Below are 16,043 nucleotides of genomic sequence, written 5' to 3' on the forward strand. Positions count from 1 at the left end.
GTAGCACGTAGGTGCGTCAAAGCCACATTTCAGACTGGAAAGAATAAATTTTCATAAATGATAGCTTTAAGAAGCTTTTAGGGTGCTGCCTTTTAAACCTGACTTGCTTATGCACTTTCAGTAGCCATTGCTATCAATTGCTTCCTGACTGAGTTATTAAAAACAGAAACAACACAAAAGCCAGCCAACAAACAAAAACCCCCACACTTTTTTTCTTCTGCAGTTACCTGGCTTTTGTGTACAGTCATAGGAAGAAAAAGTGCAAGTTTTGTGTGCAGGTTTTGAAGACCATCTCATAGATTTTAGGACACTCAGTTTAAGACACAATATCAAACATTGCAATATTCAGTATTTTTTAGAGTAACTTTGAATGCAAATAAGAACCTGATCCAAAATAGAAGATTTAAGCATCCTCTGAAAGAAATGAAACTAGAAGGCTCAGTCTAAACAAAACGTGATGTTTCTCATGATTCTATGATTCATGTTACAGAAAGACGTGAAGGAGTAAGCAACTTGAAAATGTACTTTCTAGAACTCAACGATACACTGTGACTTTGTCTGACATCTCTGCCAAGTAAAGGAATAAGAGGAAGTAAGAAAGGTAACCCTCTTGCATTGGGAGGGAAATGCCTATTAATAAACAAAGATGACATTATTTGCCTTGTTTCCGTGTTACCTGCCTTAAAGCATTAGCTTTAACTGTGTTCGGCTGACATGGTTTTAGCTTCACCTTCTGTGGATGCTTATTTGTAAACAGAATATGTGTGATGGGGGTTCTTGTACACCTCCAAATAGCTGTGATGGCACTAAGAGACAAATGGATAAAGGAAGGAAGGAAGAAAGGAAAACATTGTGATGTTGTTTGGGAAACGCTGCCTTGTAAGTATAAGCATGAAGAACAGCAAGATAAGGAATTAGCAGAGTTTTCTCTTGTCTTCCCTTAGTGGATGCTGAGAACTCAAACTTGCTGCACAGATCAGAGTAGACTGCAATGGAAAAAGTGCGTTCATTTAGTGGAAACAGAAAGCAGTGCCAGCGTTAGGAAGTAACTGCTTTTATAAGGATCGGTATTGTTTGTTTTATAAACATTAACTTTTAAATTGTCCAAATAACTACTTAGTATCCAGTTTACTGAGAAAACAGTAGGCTTTGAACAGACTGTGTTTTCACATCATGAGTGTGTGGACCTATTAACAAATAACTTATGTCTTAGGTAAAGTATCTTTTCTTAGTAGCAGAAATCATTCTCTGTCTTGAGTGCATAACAAACACTGGAGGATTTATCTGAATGGGGAAGTTACGTGGCAGACTTTGTAATTTATTGAGCCAAATTTTTAAAATGTCAGCATAGCTTTTACTTTTTCTAAGCTAAAAGAAAAAAAGAAGAAAAGCTAAATAGAGATAAATACAGATAAATACACATAGCTGTTTTTTACAGCTATCTATAAAAAAACCCCACAAAAACAAACAAACCAAAAACCAGGAAAAAAAACATCCTAAAGAAGAAAACAAGGCGTATTTACAAAAAAAAAAAAAAAAAAAAAAAGGATCATTTTTCCTGCAATTTTCTGAACCTTGCTTGCAGGAACTGTTGATTACAGAAACGTGTTTGAAACGTCGGCTTTTTTCTCTGCAGCCTCCTTTCCCTCTGCTTGATCCGGCAGGGAAATCACAAGTGTCTGCGTTTGACTTCTCCCTTTGTTTGGCGAGGCGCTCTGATCGCGTACCTCATTTAGCATCGTAATGTCGCTCTTGGATGAGGAAGCGGCAGCCTTTGTTTAGAAAGAAAGTCTCTTTGATAATTAGAATTAGTGAGAGATGTATCGAAACCCAAAGAAAACGTGTTACAAAGTGCGAATACATCTTTTATTGTGACAGCGTGGTTTCCTACGGCACAATCCCCAGGTGTGGCTGCAGGCGGTGCCAGCTCGGCCCCGTGTCCCCTGGCTGAGGCAGCTCACAGCATCCCTGGGGCGGACCATGGGCCGCTACAGTGTCCTGCCCTGGTGGCCTCAACCAGCGCAGCAGCAACGATCAGCAGCACCATTTGTTGTACTTTGGCTCCCTCCACTCATATCGCCAAAGGAGGCCGTTGTGGCACCCAACATTGCGGTGCACCCTTAACAACAAGCAGCAGGAGCAGAGATGTGAGGGCAGGACGCCATCTCGTCCCTGCGGCCATGCTGTGCTGCAGGTGGGTGTCAGTGCTGTAGTAGGCCTCAGCTGGGTGCCTGCCTTGTAGGTGGGGGCTCAGCCTGGCTGTGCTCCCTGTGCTGGCTGTGCAGGCTCCAAGTAGGTAAACTGAATATCTCTTTAAAATGTAGAGGGTTTTTTCTGCCTGTGTAAGAGGCCTCTTGCACAGAGCTGGCAACCCTCAGCTGCCCATCCCCATGGCACTGTGCAGCCTGGGCTGTGCTGGGCAGAAGTCACCAGTGTAGCAGGAGCTGCTGAAAACGTTCTGAAATGCTGTGCTGATGAAAAAGTCAAATATAAAACATCAGGTCTAAGGTGGTTTAAAGTGGGTACCCAAAATTAATAGACACGTTTGACCTTAATCTGTCTTCCTGGACAAGTTTAATTATGGCCATTTCTTAACTTCAGCATGAGCTCCTGTTGTAGAAATGTTAGTGTTCTTTTAATGTGTGTGGGGTTTTTTTTGTTTTGGTTTGTTTTTTTAAGCTCAGTATTGCTGTATTTTTATGTTTGTTTGTTTTCTTTTCCAAGGAAAAAAAAACCCAAAAAACGTGTGTGTGTGAATTTCCTGGAATGGAAGGCACCAAAGCTTTGGATGTGCATAGGATACATTTTTCTTTCTAAGTAACTGTCTGTCTCTGAGGTGGGCCCGGACTGGGCGTGGGGAAAGCAATAAAAATGTCAGTTCGAGAGCTGCATTTAAAGAAACCCCTCCTGGGATGGTGGTGTTGTTTTGGTGCTCGTGTTCTGTCCGATGTGTTGGCTGAGGTGAGGAGCACTCCCTGCTCAGCTCCGGCTGTGATTTTATGCTTAAGAACTGACAGATGTGTTGATTTATACCAAGTTGAGCCCCAGCATTTCTTCTAGCTCTTACTCTTTCTCTCAAAAATGAAGCTGAGGTGTGTTATGGTATCCATGTGTAATTTTGAGTATTAATTTGCAGTACAGTGTGCTAAAGCACAGGCACGTGTCCCCCTCTAAAAAGAAAGACAAGCTCCATCTTCAGAGCAGTTCACTTTGGGAGGTCTATTTGTCGTGTGAAAATGCAGCTCTGATTTCCTGGTTGGCTGTGAATAGATGCTGTCTCTCTTATGTGATACACATGATTTTTACTATGTTTTTCTCTCTCTTTACAAGAAAAAAAAAAAAAAAAAAAAAAAGCTGAAAATAAGAATCTGTAGACACGAGCAGCAATTTTACACCTTTCCTTTAGAAATTTACCATCTCTTACTTGTGTGAAATAATTGCAGGTTTGGTATGGAAAAGTGACCATCGGTGCCTTGGATTGAAGGGAGCAGTTCTGAGATTTGCTGGTGGTACAGAAAAAGTCCATAGTTAAATAGATAGTAAATAATTTTTGTTTGTTCACTCTTTCTGGAAGGCTGGTTTTATGAGTGGGATTCTAACAGAGCAGGAGGACTCATTGGTTGAGTGCACTTACTTTAGTTCCACGTCTTATCCAACTCTTGGAACTTGAACTTGTCATTATCAGACACAGAAGGTCAATGCATTAGCCATGGTGCTGCCTCTTTCATGTGGCCTTTCTGAAGAGGAAAAAACAGCTTTTAATCTTAGCTTTTATAAAATACCGTGTGTACTGGGATACATCCTAACTTGTCATTTCCTCGTCTGTTTTAGTGCTGGGGGATATCTGGAGACGCTTTATGGTGCCACACAGATACACACGTCTGCAGAAGGCCTAATCTGAAGTGAATCTTCTATAAATAATAAACAACAAATAGGTTCCTTTTAGTTATATTAGCCCCAAAATAGGTCATGTACATTTGTTTGGAATGCAAAAGTAACAATAAAGTAAATTCCCTAGGTGGAGAATTTGATGTGTTTGTGCAGATTTTCTGGACATGGTACAAAAAAAAGCCAGCACCTATATTTTACCATTTAAAATATTTATATATTGTCTCCTAAAGTCCTGTGTCTGAAATACTGCTTATAATAAACAGCCGGCTGAGAACTAATAGGCACAGAGATAACACTTGCTATTTGTTACTTCGTACCAAAGTAATCTTTATCAGCTCCCCTTTGAATGGAAGCTTATTAGTGTTACTGTAAGAGAAGTTGTCAGCTTTGTCAATTTCCTGCCTCAAAATGATCTTATTTTTCGATAAGTGCTAATTTGAGGTATCCTCTTCTTCAAGTCAAAACAAATGGGTGCTGAGTTATCCAACTGGCAAGACGTGTGAAGGATGTATCTGTATCTTAGATTACCTTTCTAGTGGATCATAGCTGGTTCCCAGACTAAATTGCTCATTGCAAACATACTAATAGCAAAATGATAGGCTACAGTAAGGTAAATTGGTCTGTGTAGTGAAATTGGTGATTATGCTTAAAGAAAAGAAAAAAAAAAAAAATCCTAAGGAGGAGGAGGAGCAATGAGAAGAAAATCAAAATGTATCAGTGTTCTGTAAAAGTGCAGCCTCAGGCTCAGGGGGTTCTCAGCTGCAGGGCTGAGGGGCCTTGTGGTGCCCTGAGCGGCTTCTCAGGAAGGGCGATGAGGAAGCAAACCTTGTGTCAGTGGCTTCGGCTCCACTGGGAACCGTAATGTGGTTTTCAAGTAAAACAAAGCCCAAAGAGACAGACTGGGCAGCCCTAATAGTGCTCCCCCTCGGTGTAAGACCTCATATGTTAAATTCTGTGGGCAACTGCAATGGAAAGGAAGGTGTATCTGAGAAAGAGGCAATTTATTGTGGTTGTTTTGAATTAAAATGGCTATGACACCTATTGTAATTTTCATGCTATTTCTGCCTAATATAACTGTGTTTGGATTTTAATTGGAGTCTTTAAGTGCTAGCATAATACAAATAATACGTACAGGATATCTCAGAGCAATATTAGACAAAGGCAAATGCTAAAAATGGTAGTGCTGTTTTCCAGCTTGTGTTCTTCTGTGGAGCTAGCTGGAATCTTAAGTTCTGTGTGTCACCCATTGTAATACACATAATTTCTGCATCCCTATTCATTTTCATCCCTGAGATGCATTGTAAAAGTGTAAATCCATCACTAGATAATTTTCAGTTCCATTATTTACAAAAATGAATAGTTAAGCAAGTCATTGTTAGTGGGATGCTATTGTTGTTTCATGGAGATAGGGACTGCCAAGGTCTTGAATGATGTACACTTGAATGTTCTTTCAAGACACTTGTACCTGTTTCATTTGGGAGGAGTTTCACTCATGTAAAATCAAACAGAAACAATTTTAGTGGCCTCTGAAAAGAGAAGAAGGGAAAATGGATATTAATGAACTGTTTAATATTCCGCTATGGAAGAGATGCAGTGATTTTGCTGTTGACACTTTTGCATGGAATTAAAGAGATCTGGTAGTTGTTTTACTTGTCTGTCTTTGTTCCTGAAAGACTTTTCATTGTCATCAGATTTGGTTTTGTAACCCAAGAGATGTTTTACAGACATGCAGACAAGGAAGAATTGCTTCTTTTTCATGAAATTCATTGCTATTCAGAACATGGGCCTTTGATGAGTTAGAAATTTTGGCTAAAGCTTTAATGAGGTTTTCATTTCATGAACTTATGTCAGAAATGTGCAGGTTTCGTGATTGAGCTCTGAATTGAGCAGTTTGTTTGTTGTTTTTTTTTTTTCCCCCAAGACTTTTTCTGGCTTATTGCTCATTACTCAATATGTTATTGATTTTTGAGCTGAGAGGTTCGCAGTGAAGGCAGAACTGTTTAGGGCTGTAGGTCTTCCCCATGGGATCTGCGCTGACTCACCTGCTTGCTCCATTCAGGTAAGCAGCTGCAACTCAAGGTTATGCAAAAGATTCCAGGGCAGAAGTGCTGTAAGTGACTGCGGGGTTCTCGTCATAGATGCACTTCTATCACACTCTGTATATCAGCTCTACTGTTTTGTGGTTCTTAGGTGTTAAGACCAAATCTTGTTCCTCTCTGTCCGTGTGCTGACACCTGCAGTGGAGCAGTGCTGGATGTTCCTCGGGTGCTGACATTGGGGCTTTCACTTCTCCAAAGTGGCAGAGCCCGTGGAGCCCCCGCCAGAGGACTGTACAGAAGCACTGTCTCCTCTTTCCGTGTGTTTTTTGTTGTGGTGATGCTGATGTGAGTAGGTTCCCTCTAAGTTTTCAGCTATCAATACTGCCGTGCCAGTAGCTTGTACCCGGGTGTTTTTCAAGGCACTGTGCTGTGGGCATAGAGGAGCAGATTTAGCTACTTGCTGTGTAACTGTAACTATGTAGTCACTTGTGTTTATTTAATGTTTCCGAAAGTATTTCCTCGTGTGCCGGGCTGCAGTAACTCAGGGAGCTTTCTGTGCTCCCTCATTGAATGATTTGAGATTTCAGAGCTGTTCTTGTGCCGTGCTACCATCAGAAACTGTCTGAACTCAAAGCCATTTGGTTCATGCGCCTTACCATATTTTGATATCTTACATGTGTTTTGACATGCTAAAAATCATAGAAATATTGAAGTAATGGTAGATTGACATTTCATTTACTTAAGAAGAAATTTTTTTTCAGGGATGCAATAACTGCAGAAATATTTTGGCATAACAGAAGGGTGTAAAAGTGCATAACCTGAGCAATTAGTGGGACTTTCTGAAGGCACATTTCAGCAGCAATAAGGCCTCTTATTGCTGCAGACCCAAGTCTGTGATGAACTTGGGGCAGTGTTATGTTTCTTCATATTTATACCTTTCTTTACAGCATCTCAACAATGATTTTTTGAAGATAATTCCCACATCATTACAGCAATATGGCTGTAGATGCGATGAAAAGCTTTTTGTTCAGTCTAATAGATATTAATGAGTGAAATATTTACACTCCTGAAAGTATTCTTCCTTCCAGGTGTCTGCTGATGGGCAGCAGTACTGAGGGCAGCACTTGGTGGTACTGGTGTATGCACAGCTAACTCTGGGGTGCCACTGAGACCCCCTCCCTGTGTGTGCCTGGCAAAGTGCCTCTCGTTACAAGGGACCACTTTCTCCCACTAGATTTTTCTCTGCTTCAGTTCAGGAAACATCAGAAGAGAATAAGAATGGATTTACAGCTAAGGTCAGAGGAGCAGGGGAACCCCAGGCATGAAATGCAGCCCACAGGCAGAGAGCTATCGTGTCACTTGCAGATGACATCACTTCTCGCTGTTAGAAATAATTTGGGATGTGACTTGAGATTAAAACCTAATATAGGTCAGTGTTTGGAGATGATGGGGTGTGTCTGGGCTGTTTACAATTGTGTGGTTGACTCCAGGACCTGTTCTGATCTGTTCTGTTTTGCCAGCCCTGCAGTCTCTTCCCCACTCTCCTTGAAGGTAACATAACGAGTCCACTACTGTGTGAAGCTACTTTTCCTTGGATGCTTTCACTCTTAATTCTATCTGAATATTTGAATAATGAAGCTTGGAGGGCAGAGATGTGAGGGATCCATGGGAGCTGGTCCACGCAGCCCTTGACTTTCCCCTGGAAATATCAATGTGATGGGGGTGATCCTAACGCATGGCAGACGTTTGAAAGCTGAAATGTTTTTTGTGTGATTAGTTATGCCCTGATTGGCAGATTTGAAAACAAAATTAAGATACAGTTTTGGCACACAAAAGGAGGAGAATGATATAATCTATATTTAGTACTTCTCTCGTATGTTCCATAATGATTGGCTCTGGGGCCTTATCTTTCTGAAAATATTAACTGGTGCTTTTTTCAAAGATATTCTGCCTCTGCAGCTTTTGTTACAACTTGGTACTTCGTTTTCAATATCTGCATCCATGCTATAGGGAGCAGGAGGACGGGCTGTGTTTGCTGGCTGCCTCGCTGTTGCTCTCCCTGTGCCGGCTGCAGTGCAAGTGCTGGGATCAGTGCGGAGCCAGGATGGTTCTGTGGCTGCCCCCACAAAGCTCACCTTTACTTCTAGGCTAGAAAAGAGACTGGGGAGAATTTGTCAAGTAACAAGAAAAATACCTGTCTGTTCCTACCCAGGCCCTGCTAAATTTGTGTTTTTTTTATCTGTGCTAGATACTTTCTGGATTTATCCTGAATGAAGAGTGGAATTGTTGAATTGATGTCCAGGAAGCGGCCCTTCTCCCCTGTCTGCACCCTCCAGCCCAGGAGGCCTTCATACACGGTAAGAAAGCCTCTCTTCTTTGTTTCCAAGTTGAGCTCTGAGTGCAAGTATTTAGCAACATTTAAATGAATTCTATGTAAAAGTTGTCAGTTTTTCAGCTTTCAGTCTGAAGTTGTGTGAATTTAAGGCTATAGTACCTAGGCTGGTGAATGATGGAGTTTCAGAACATAGCTCAGTGTTCAAGCGTTATAGGGATGTATCATTAGTAATGACTTTTTAATTCATGATAGTCTTCATAATTTATCTGCAATGGAGGCAAAAATAAGTGATCTACCTGTGTTAATGGCTGCAGAATTTGTGGCTGTGTTCTGTCCAAATATGTTTTTGCAAGGAGAGGCTTTGCTGTGGGTCTGTCACTGTCCCAGAAGGGTAATTTCTTATAGTAGGGGATACAAATGCAGATCTGTGCTTAAGTACATCAAAGCAAGCATGTGCATTAGCTCATTTCTTGCTGCTGTGATTTTTTTCTACAGTAGTTCACGTATGATGTAGACGGTGCAATTTAATTTTGCTGTATTCAAAAACAATATGCCATATTGTTTAGACTTAGTAAGTTTTTCTCTTCACTGTGTTGTACTGAGTGTACTTTGCTTCTTTGGCATCCATGCTGTGGTGGCACACTCAAATTTTGGCAAAAATAACTCTTGCCAAAATAACCATTAATTTGTACCCCCAGATGAATGTTCTGGGTGGGGAAAAAGGTCTTTACGTAAGAGCGTAGGCAGATTTCAGGGCTCACTGCAGCAAGCTGTAAATGATGTATGAAATGAAAACTCCCCAGCTGATGCAGAGTGAGCACAGTTTATTGTGGTCCACGCAGTCGCTGCTCTAAGAGGCTCTTTGCTCTAATACCATCTCAGACACGTGCCAGTCTTTAATGAGGAAAACTCTTATACTTGTATTTGAAAGCAGTAAAGTCTTTAACAGTAACAATGAAGAGTCAGAAATCTCTCTTAAGATGCTGTATCAGTAAAGTATTCCACAGAAGTTTCCTGGGTGTTTGTACGTTTGTTTGAGCACATTTATCATTATGGTAATGAACTTACCATGGATGGACTGTTCCATAAAAACTTTATTTCTCCCTTTACTACTAAGAATATATTGCTAACAAAAAGTGCTGCGAGCCTGTCCTGTCGAGCAACTGGTACAATGCCATGATGAAAAGTATTTGAGATGCAGGTGATGAAGCTTATCCATGAAGTGTGGTGTGAATAAGGAGGTTTTGTGTGCTTAAAAAGAATTTATCATGCTGGATGGATGTTAATTTTTCCTCAGAGATCAACTTTTTTTTCTTGTAAGCCTTCTGTAAAAGTTGCTCGTGGATTTACTGAAATGGGACTGAGGGATGCTCTTAGGAGTAACAGGATATTAAATAGAAAGAACTGGATGGCTTTGAAAAAGTAATGAAAATAGGTGAAATCTAATGGTAACTGGTAAGAATAGCTTTTGCTGTTAGTGCAAGGCTACCTTAGCTAGGGATGTGGGTGTGTTGGCTGAGCACAGCATGACTGGCAGTTGCCAGCACCATATATGTGGGAAGAAAAGGTGATTCCAGGGAGGTTAGCTGTTGTAAGAGCTTGGCTGTTTATGGGGAAAAACTGTAGCAGTGTGAAACTGGGACTATTGTTTAGCTGGAGAAGTGTGCTCAGGTGATCTCTGCATCTCATCTTTGCATGGAGCCGTAACAATTAGCAGCGAGTCACCTCCCTTAATGAGGAAAGTCTGGGAGGCCTTCTTTTCCTAATGATGTTCTCTGAATGTGTTTGACGTAAGTGATTTGGCAATCTGGCAAACAGGAAGAATAACGTAAAATGAAAGGTTTTCTTTTCTAATGAAACATGCTTGTGGTACTGTGAGAGTGGGAAAATGCGTGAGAAGAAAGCAGCTCTTGAACTGTTACTAAATTGATGACACAATAATCAGAACAACTTTCCTAACAGGGAGAGAGAGTCCCATTTTTGTTTGGGCTCTTTCCTATTTCTCCTTTTCAGAAACAGAAGATTAGGAGGTGTCTGCACCACTGTGATAAAACCTTCCCACTAAACGTACTGTATTGTCGCCCTGAGTTCCGGTGCAGTGAAGTTGTTCTCTTTCAGTGCTGCTTTGTTTTTGACCCCTTTTTGTGAATTCTCTGAGGAAAGAAACATATTCCCATCTTTTATAGTAATCAAATTTATCTGGCATCTCTCAGCCTCCTGCATTACTTATGCTACAGTTGGCCAGCCTTGGGAAGGCTTTAGCGGGTTTATTTATTTATTGTTCTAAAGTGAAGGTTTTTGACTTGAGGTCCCCATATAATCCTGGGGGATTTTGAGAGGAAAAACTGAAAGTGCTTTCTGCCATTATTTTTATATTATCTGCGAAGCTATAAAAAAAACCCCACAACAAGCCAAAAAAAAATCCACAGCCTGAAAAATAAACAAACCCCCACATGTCCTTCCTCCCCAGCCCAGCATGAAGCTCCCTCATCTCTGTTGTATTGGAAATGTTTTCATGTTGGTGTGAGAGCTCAGCGTGGCTGGCATCATTGAGTTTAATTTCAGTAAGAAGGCAGCAGAAGTGTTTCATAAGTGTCTGCGTGTGCTAATGAAATTCTTAAACGTGTTTAATAGCTCATAATGTGCCTTTGCTTAGTAAATTGTGTCCTATCCTGCAAATATTTGCTCGCTGGGTCTAGTAGCTGTGCCTCCGTACTGAGGGGAGAAGTCTGGCCAGGTACGTTCTGGTGGAGCCAGGCAGGTTTCATGTTTGTGTATTCAATGTTTTGCTATTTCTGTTGTGAAAAATGTTCCTTCTGTGTCCATGAAACATAGATTGAAATTCAGCATGAACAAAGATGCCCCTTGTCCTGCTGGTTGATGGTATCTGTGGGGAGCCAGCTGTGTTTCCATAATAATAATATACATCGGGGCATGTGCAATAAATACATAATTTGTGGATAGATACAGTTGTATCTGAGCTGTGCAACCTGCAAGAACTCCTTTTTCTCTCCCCTTCTCAATCAAGGTGGACATGATGCTAATCAACCTGAAACACATGACCTGCAAAACCTCGAGCTCTGTACAGACCCAGAGTTCACAGCTTGCTAATGCTTTGGAAACATGTTTTGCTTCTTCAAATATCTTTAAAAACAAACAAATACAACACAGTTTATATGGGAATTCACCTTATGCTTCAGCTCCGTGTAGCATGACTTCAATTTTTTGTGGTTTGAAATATTCTCCAGGATATTCTTTAAATTAGGCTTAGAGGTAAATTTCATCCAAAGGAGAAACAAACAAAAAAGAGAGGTAGAGCTTTCAGAGGTTTTTGTTGAGTGTACCCCATCTGCCTTCCTGCAAACCCACTGCTTCCACTGGAATGCCTACAGACCACAGCTGGCTTTGTCACAGCTTTGCTTTTAATTTCTGTTTCCATTGCTGTTTGTTCGTCAGTTTATTTCTATATTTGAAAAAATGAAATGCTGATTATAAAGGAATAAAGCTGTACTGGGGTATCATCAATTATTTTGCTTTCAAATATGATTTATTTGACTAACAACCTTAAAAGCTTTGACTGAATTAATTCTATTTTATGCCTATGGAATCCGCAGAAGGTTGACCTGGCCATCTTCCTCATCTTCTGCTTTTGAAGTCCTAAGTAGCCTTTCCTCCCTGCTTCTTTGATCCTATGGCATTTTTCTTAGAGAAGTAAACAGTGATAGTGAGGAAATGTTCGTACTGCGTTTTGGATGTACATACCCGTGTAGAGGGATTTTTATTGCAGGAGGAAAATCAAATCCCTGTCACCTAAACTGCTAATTATGTTTGATAAATGTATGGTATATATTTAATGCAAAGAGAATTTAGGAAATAATACACCTTGTGTAATTACAGCGACCGAGCTACTTCCATCAATCTAATTTTTCTGATTTGGGTTCATTTGCATTGCATTATTTTTATTAAATGAGTTTTCAGTGGAAGCCCTGCTCTCTGTCAAGAGCAAGAATCAAATACTGAAATATTTCAACCTGCATAAATCTGGTTTGCACATCACATGCATCATGCATGGCTGCTCCATGGCAATAGAAATGCAAACACACACAAACGTGGCCATTTCACGTAGGTAAATGTAGCAGCTGAAAAGCAGCCCGTACATCATAATTTCTTGTAAGTTCCCATTTTCATACATTGTCTGTACATGGGCTTGGTTGAAACTGCAACAGATTTTCTTAGTGCCATCCTCAGTTCCATGGAAAATGTTACAGTGCAGAGCAGCTCTGTGCTGCCCTTCACGGGGAAGCTGCTTGCAGTGCATGAGTAGCACGTCCCAGGAGCTGTGCTTCGGCCTGTAGCACCAGTCTGGAATGGCATCGGTTGTCCTAAGCTGATCTCCTTGGGCTTCCCAAGCACGTATATATGTATATACAAGGGGAAATTTGTAGAACATTTCTAGTGACAATACTACGAACTCTGAGTGTTTGAAGTCATAAATGCTAGAGAAGAGGAATATAAAATTAGTTTACATATAGTTTTATTTAACAGTTTTCTTATTGTTTCCTGCTCTCTTCTGTGGCTAATTTTGCCTTTGTTGCTGTGGAGAGGACTTGCTCTTAAGAACAGAACTTTGGTATTACACGAATAATGTAAAGGATGAGAGATAAAATAATTCAGAATGAACAACATATCCCCAAATTTGGATCCTTTATGTGGCATCCAGAGCTGCTTTTTGCTGCTGGTCTATGTGGAGGTGTTGAGATGCTGCACAGCCAGGCAGGGTCTTTGTATGGGGGGGGTGGGTGTGCGGGTGAATTGAGGTTTGCTTCTAAATATTTGCAATCAAAATATTTATATGTTAACTTGTTAGCTGCATTAGGAAATGTTAATTTATGATAAATGAGACTTGTTTTTACAAGGCTGTAAGAGAAGTTTGCAGACTGCAGTTGGTAGGGGTAAGCAAGTACAAGGAAGAGTGAACTTGTGCCAGTGGTTGTCTTTATTTCTTGTATATCCCATCCACAGTTGGTGGGAGTGTAGACACTTGGACAGGGCCAGGTGTGCCCCTTGTTGTAGCTGTGGCACAGAGAGAAGGGGAGGCTGAAATGAGAAAAGTCAGTGAGGCATGGCAGCAGGTTCAGCCACCCAGAGGCACTGTGGCTGTTGTACCACATTCAGCATGTGAGCAGTGTGCAGCTTTAGTCCGTCCTCCTGGCAAGAGCTGCTGAAGTCATGTTCTTTAAGTACTCCACAGTCCCACATCCTTCACAAATGCATGAGAATGAAGGGTGGAGTTTCAATTTGCATTTTGCTCTCATCCAAACAATTCTGTAAGTAAAATAAATCTCGTACAAATGAATTCTTCCCACTTCCTTGAGTTCACCTTCCCCTCAGATGTGACCGTTTCCAACAGAGCAAAGCAGTTCAGCTATTTCAGAATTGTACTTAGAGATCTGCTAGTTTGATGGTTTCCTTTAGCAGGATACTGACTACAGCTTTGATTACTTGGAGATAAGTGGAAGATATTCCGTATAATTTCACTTAGTGTGGTGATTAATGTTAATAAATAAACACTTTTTTGCTCTTAAAATAATTGCAATTCATTAAGTTCAATTCATTGGCAAGAAAGCTGTGGACTGATTGTGTGCTGTTAAGTCCTGGGACTAGTTAGAAGTAATTCATCCATTTCTGTGTACCACGTGCATTAATTCTGTGGAAAACAAACAAAAAAGTAAATAATTTCCATTAGTATAATGGGATAATGGCACCGTTTCTCTGGTTTGTAATAACTACGTGTTTTATTTGGAGAATAAAATACAAAGATTCTGTAAAGAGCTGCACGTGTTTCCTGCCAGCGCAAACCATCAGGTTTATTAAAAGTGTTTTTTAGATCTAACAAGTCACCAATAATTAAAATTAATGTTAATATTCTTGCAAGAATTGTTGTGGGGTCTTTTGTTTGTTTTTATAAGCTTAAAACATGATCATTTGCAGAAGATAAAATGTAGAAAATAATTCCTTGTCCCGGTCGGATGGCCTGTAATAACTTGAAATTTTCAGAGTTCTTAATAGCTTGCAAAACCTTTGCCAGCGTATTTGGTCCTAACGTCGTTACGGTTCTGCTCAGCAGCCCAATGTATTCTCCCAGTGATAATTAGAGCACGAGTCTTTCAGCTCCCTGCTGCACCAGACCCAGAAACACCTCCTGCAAATGCATCCCTGGCAGCGCTGCTCCAGGTACTGCACAGGAACGTGTAGGAAACCCCATAAAGTGCAACTAATGGATTCTTTCATTGATTATAGATTTTAAGGCCAGAAGGGAGTAGTAAGTTAGCTAATGACATCCTGTATAACATACGCCGTCAAAATCAGCCTAGTTAATTCTATATTAAGCCTATGAACTTGTATTTAAACAGAGTATCTCTTGTACCGTTTCAACTTGTCTTGATGTGGGTATTTTCAGACAGGAAGGTTACTGTTCCTTACTTTTCAGCCAGGTATTAAAGCGTGTGCCTTTTTGTTTGACTTCCCTCAGCTTCAGCCCCCGGGTGCTGGCCCTTGTTCTGGGTTCTTTGGTGAGACACAGCCTTTTACTATCCAGTACTTACTGTACATGGAGGTACTTTTGTGCCTTTATCGTGGCTTTTTGATAAGCTAAATATGGCTCTTTTTTTTCTTTCTCTGTAAGGATTTTCTCCAGTTTTTGGTGCTGGACATCAGAGCTGTACACAGTATTCCTATACTGGTCTCATCAGCACTAACACAAAATCACTTCCCTGTTCTTTTTTTCTGACAAAGAGCATTCGATTCTCTGTGTCACAAAAAGATCTCCTGAACTTCTTGTTTTCATAGTTCTAAAATCCCTTGTCTCTTTATTCCTTGGTCTGATTATTTTGTATTTAGATATTATACAACCAGTAATAGCTGAATTGGTCCTGTTTTCCAAGTAGTTCCTGCCCTGTTGGACGTTGAGGCTGTTGTTCTCTTCCAGCTTTTGTGTCCCCCCTGGGTGCTGCTGGCAGCCCACGCGCTGGGAAGCATTTGGTGTGGAGCTGACCCCGAATGGCTCCCAGCCCAGAACATCCCCACAGTGATTACTTGGGCCGAATGGACTTTTAGATGTACTCTGTGAGCTCCTTCTTGACAGATTCTACCTGTGGTGTGCTAGCAGATTATTGTGCAAATTAGAGAATTTGATTTGTTTTTTTTATTATATTGAAAATTAAGATGAAACTCTTTTCTGTTGCTGCCCCAACTTACTAAAGTGTGGTTGGAGTGGTTATGGAGCAGCCTCTCAGGAACCTGGGATTCCCCTGATCCCTTCATTGCAGTCTCATGAGGAAATCAGTTTCCTCCGTTCACTCTTTGATGGCTTCACGCTTACCACCAAAGCGTATGTTTAGATCTAAGTTCAGTTCTCCTCACTGCCAGCTGCAAGCTCTTCCAGAAGAGATGGTGACGGTTGTGGGTCACAGCTTTGTTATCTCACTGGCTCTGAAGTCATGCAATAAAAGATGTAATGGGAATGGTTTGGTTGCAAGCTCCAATTTTTGAGTACTTTTGGGAAATGCTGTGAATTAGGTGTGAAGTTCTTTGCTTAGATTTAATTTTAACATGCATGATAGGGAAAGCTGACTTGCAGGTTTGAAAAGCTGTGCGGTGCAGCAGGATCATATTTATTTGTTACAGTAAATGCCCGCTGGTTGTCATTTTGTCAACCTCTTCTACTGATCCTATCTGTTCTCTTCTGATTAGCTAATGACATCTTCCAGATTACCTGC

General features: G+C 40.8%; 1 protein-coding gene across 6 annotated transcripts in view; it reads left to right on the forward strand.

The window, feature by feature from the left end:
- Positions 1 to 16,043, forward strand: part of LOC146760598 (uncharacterized) — a 343,150-nt gene that overhangs the window by 153,507 nt on the left and 173,600 nt on the right. For 5 of the 6 annotated variants that reach the window (XR_014947594.1, XR_014947593.1, XR_014947596.1 and 2 more), the window contains one exon: positions 8,179 to 8,287. The gene's annotated coding sequence lies outside the window, so the exon portion shown is untranslated. Of the gene's footprint in view, positions 1 to 8,178; positions 8,288 to 11,293; positions 11,424 to 16,043 lie in introns of those variants that run through there. The other variant, XR_014947595.1, reaches the window with a different exon arrangement.

The sequence above is a fragment of the Coturnix japonica genome, chromosome 6 (genome assembly GCF_054131305.1).
Source record: "Coturnix japonica strain WE chromosome 6, WE-NBRP24, whole genome shotgun sequence".
Lineage (NCBI taxonomy): Eukaryota > Metazoa > Chordata > Aves > Galliformes > Phasianidae > Coturnix > Coturnix japonica.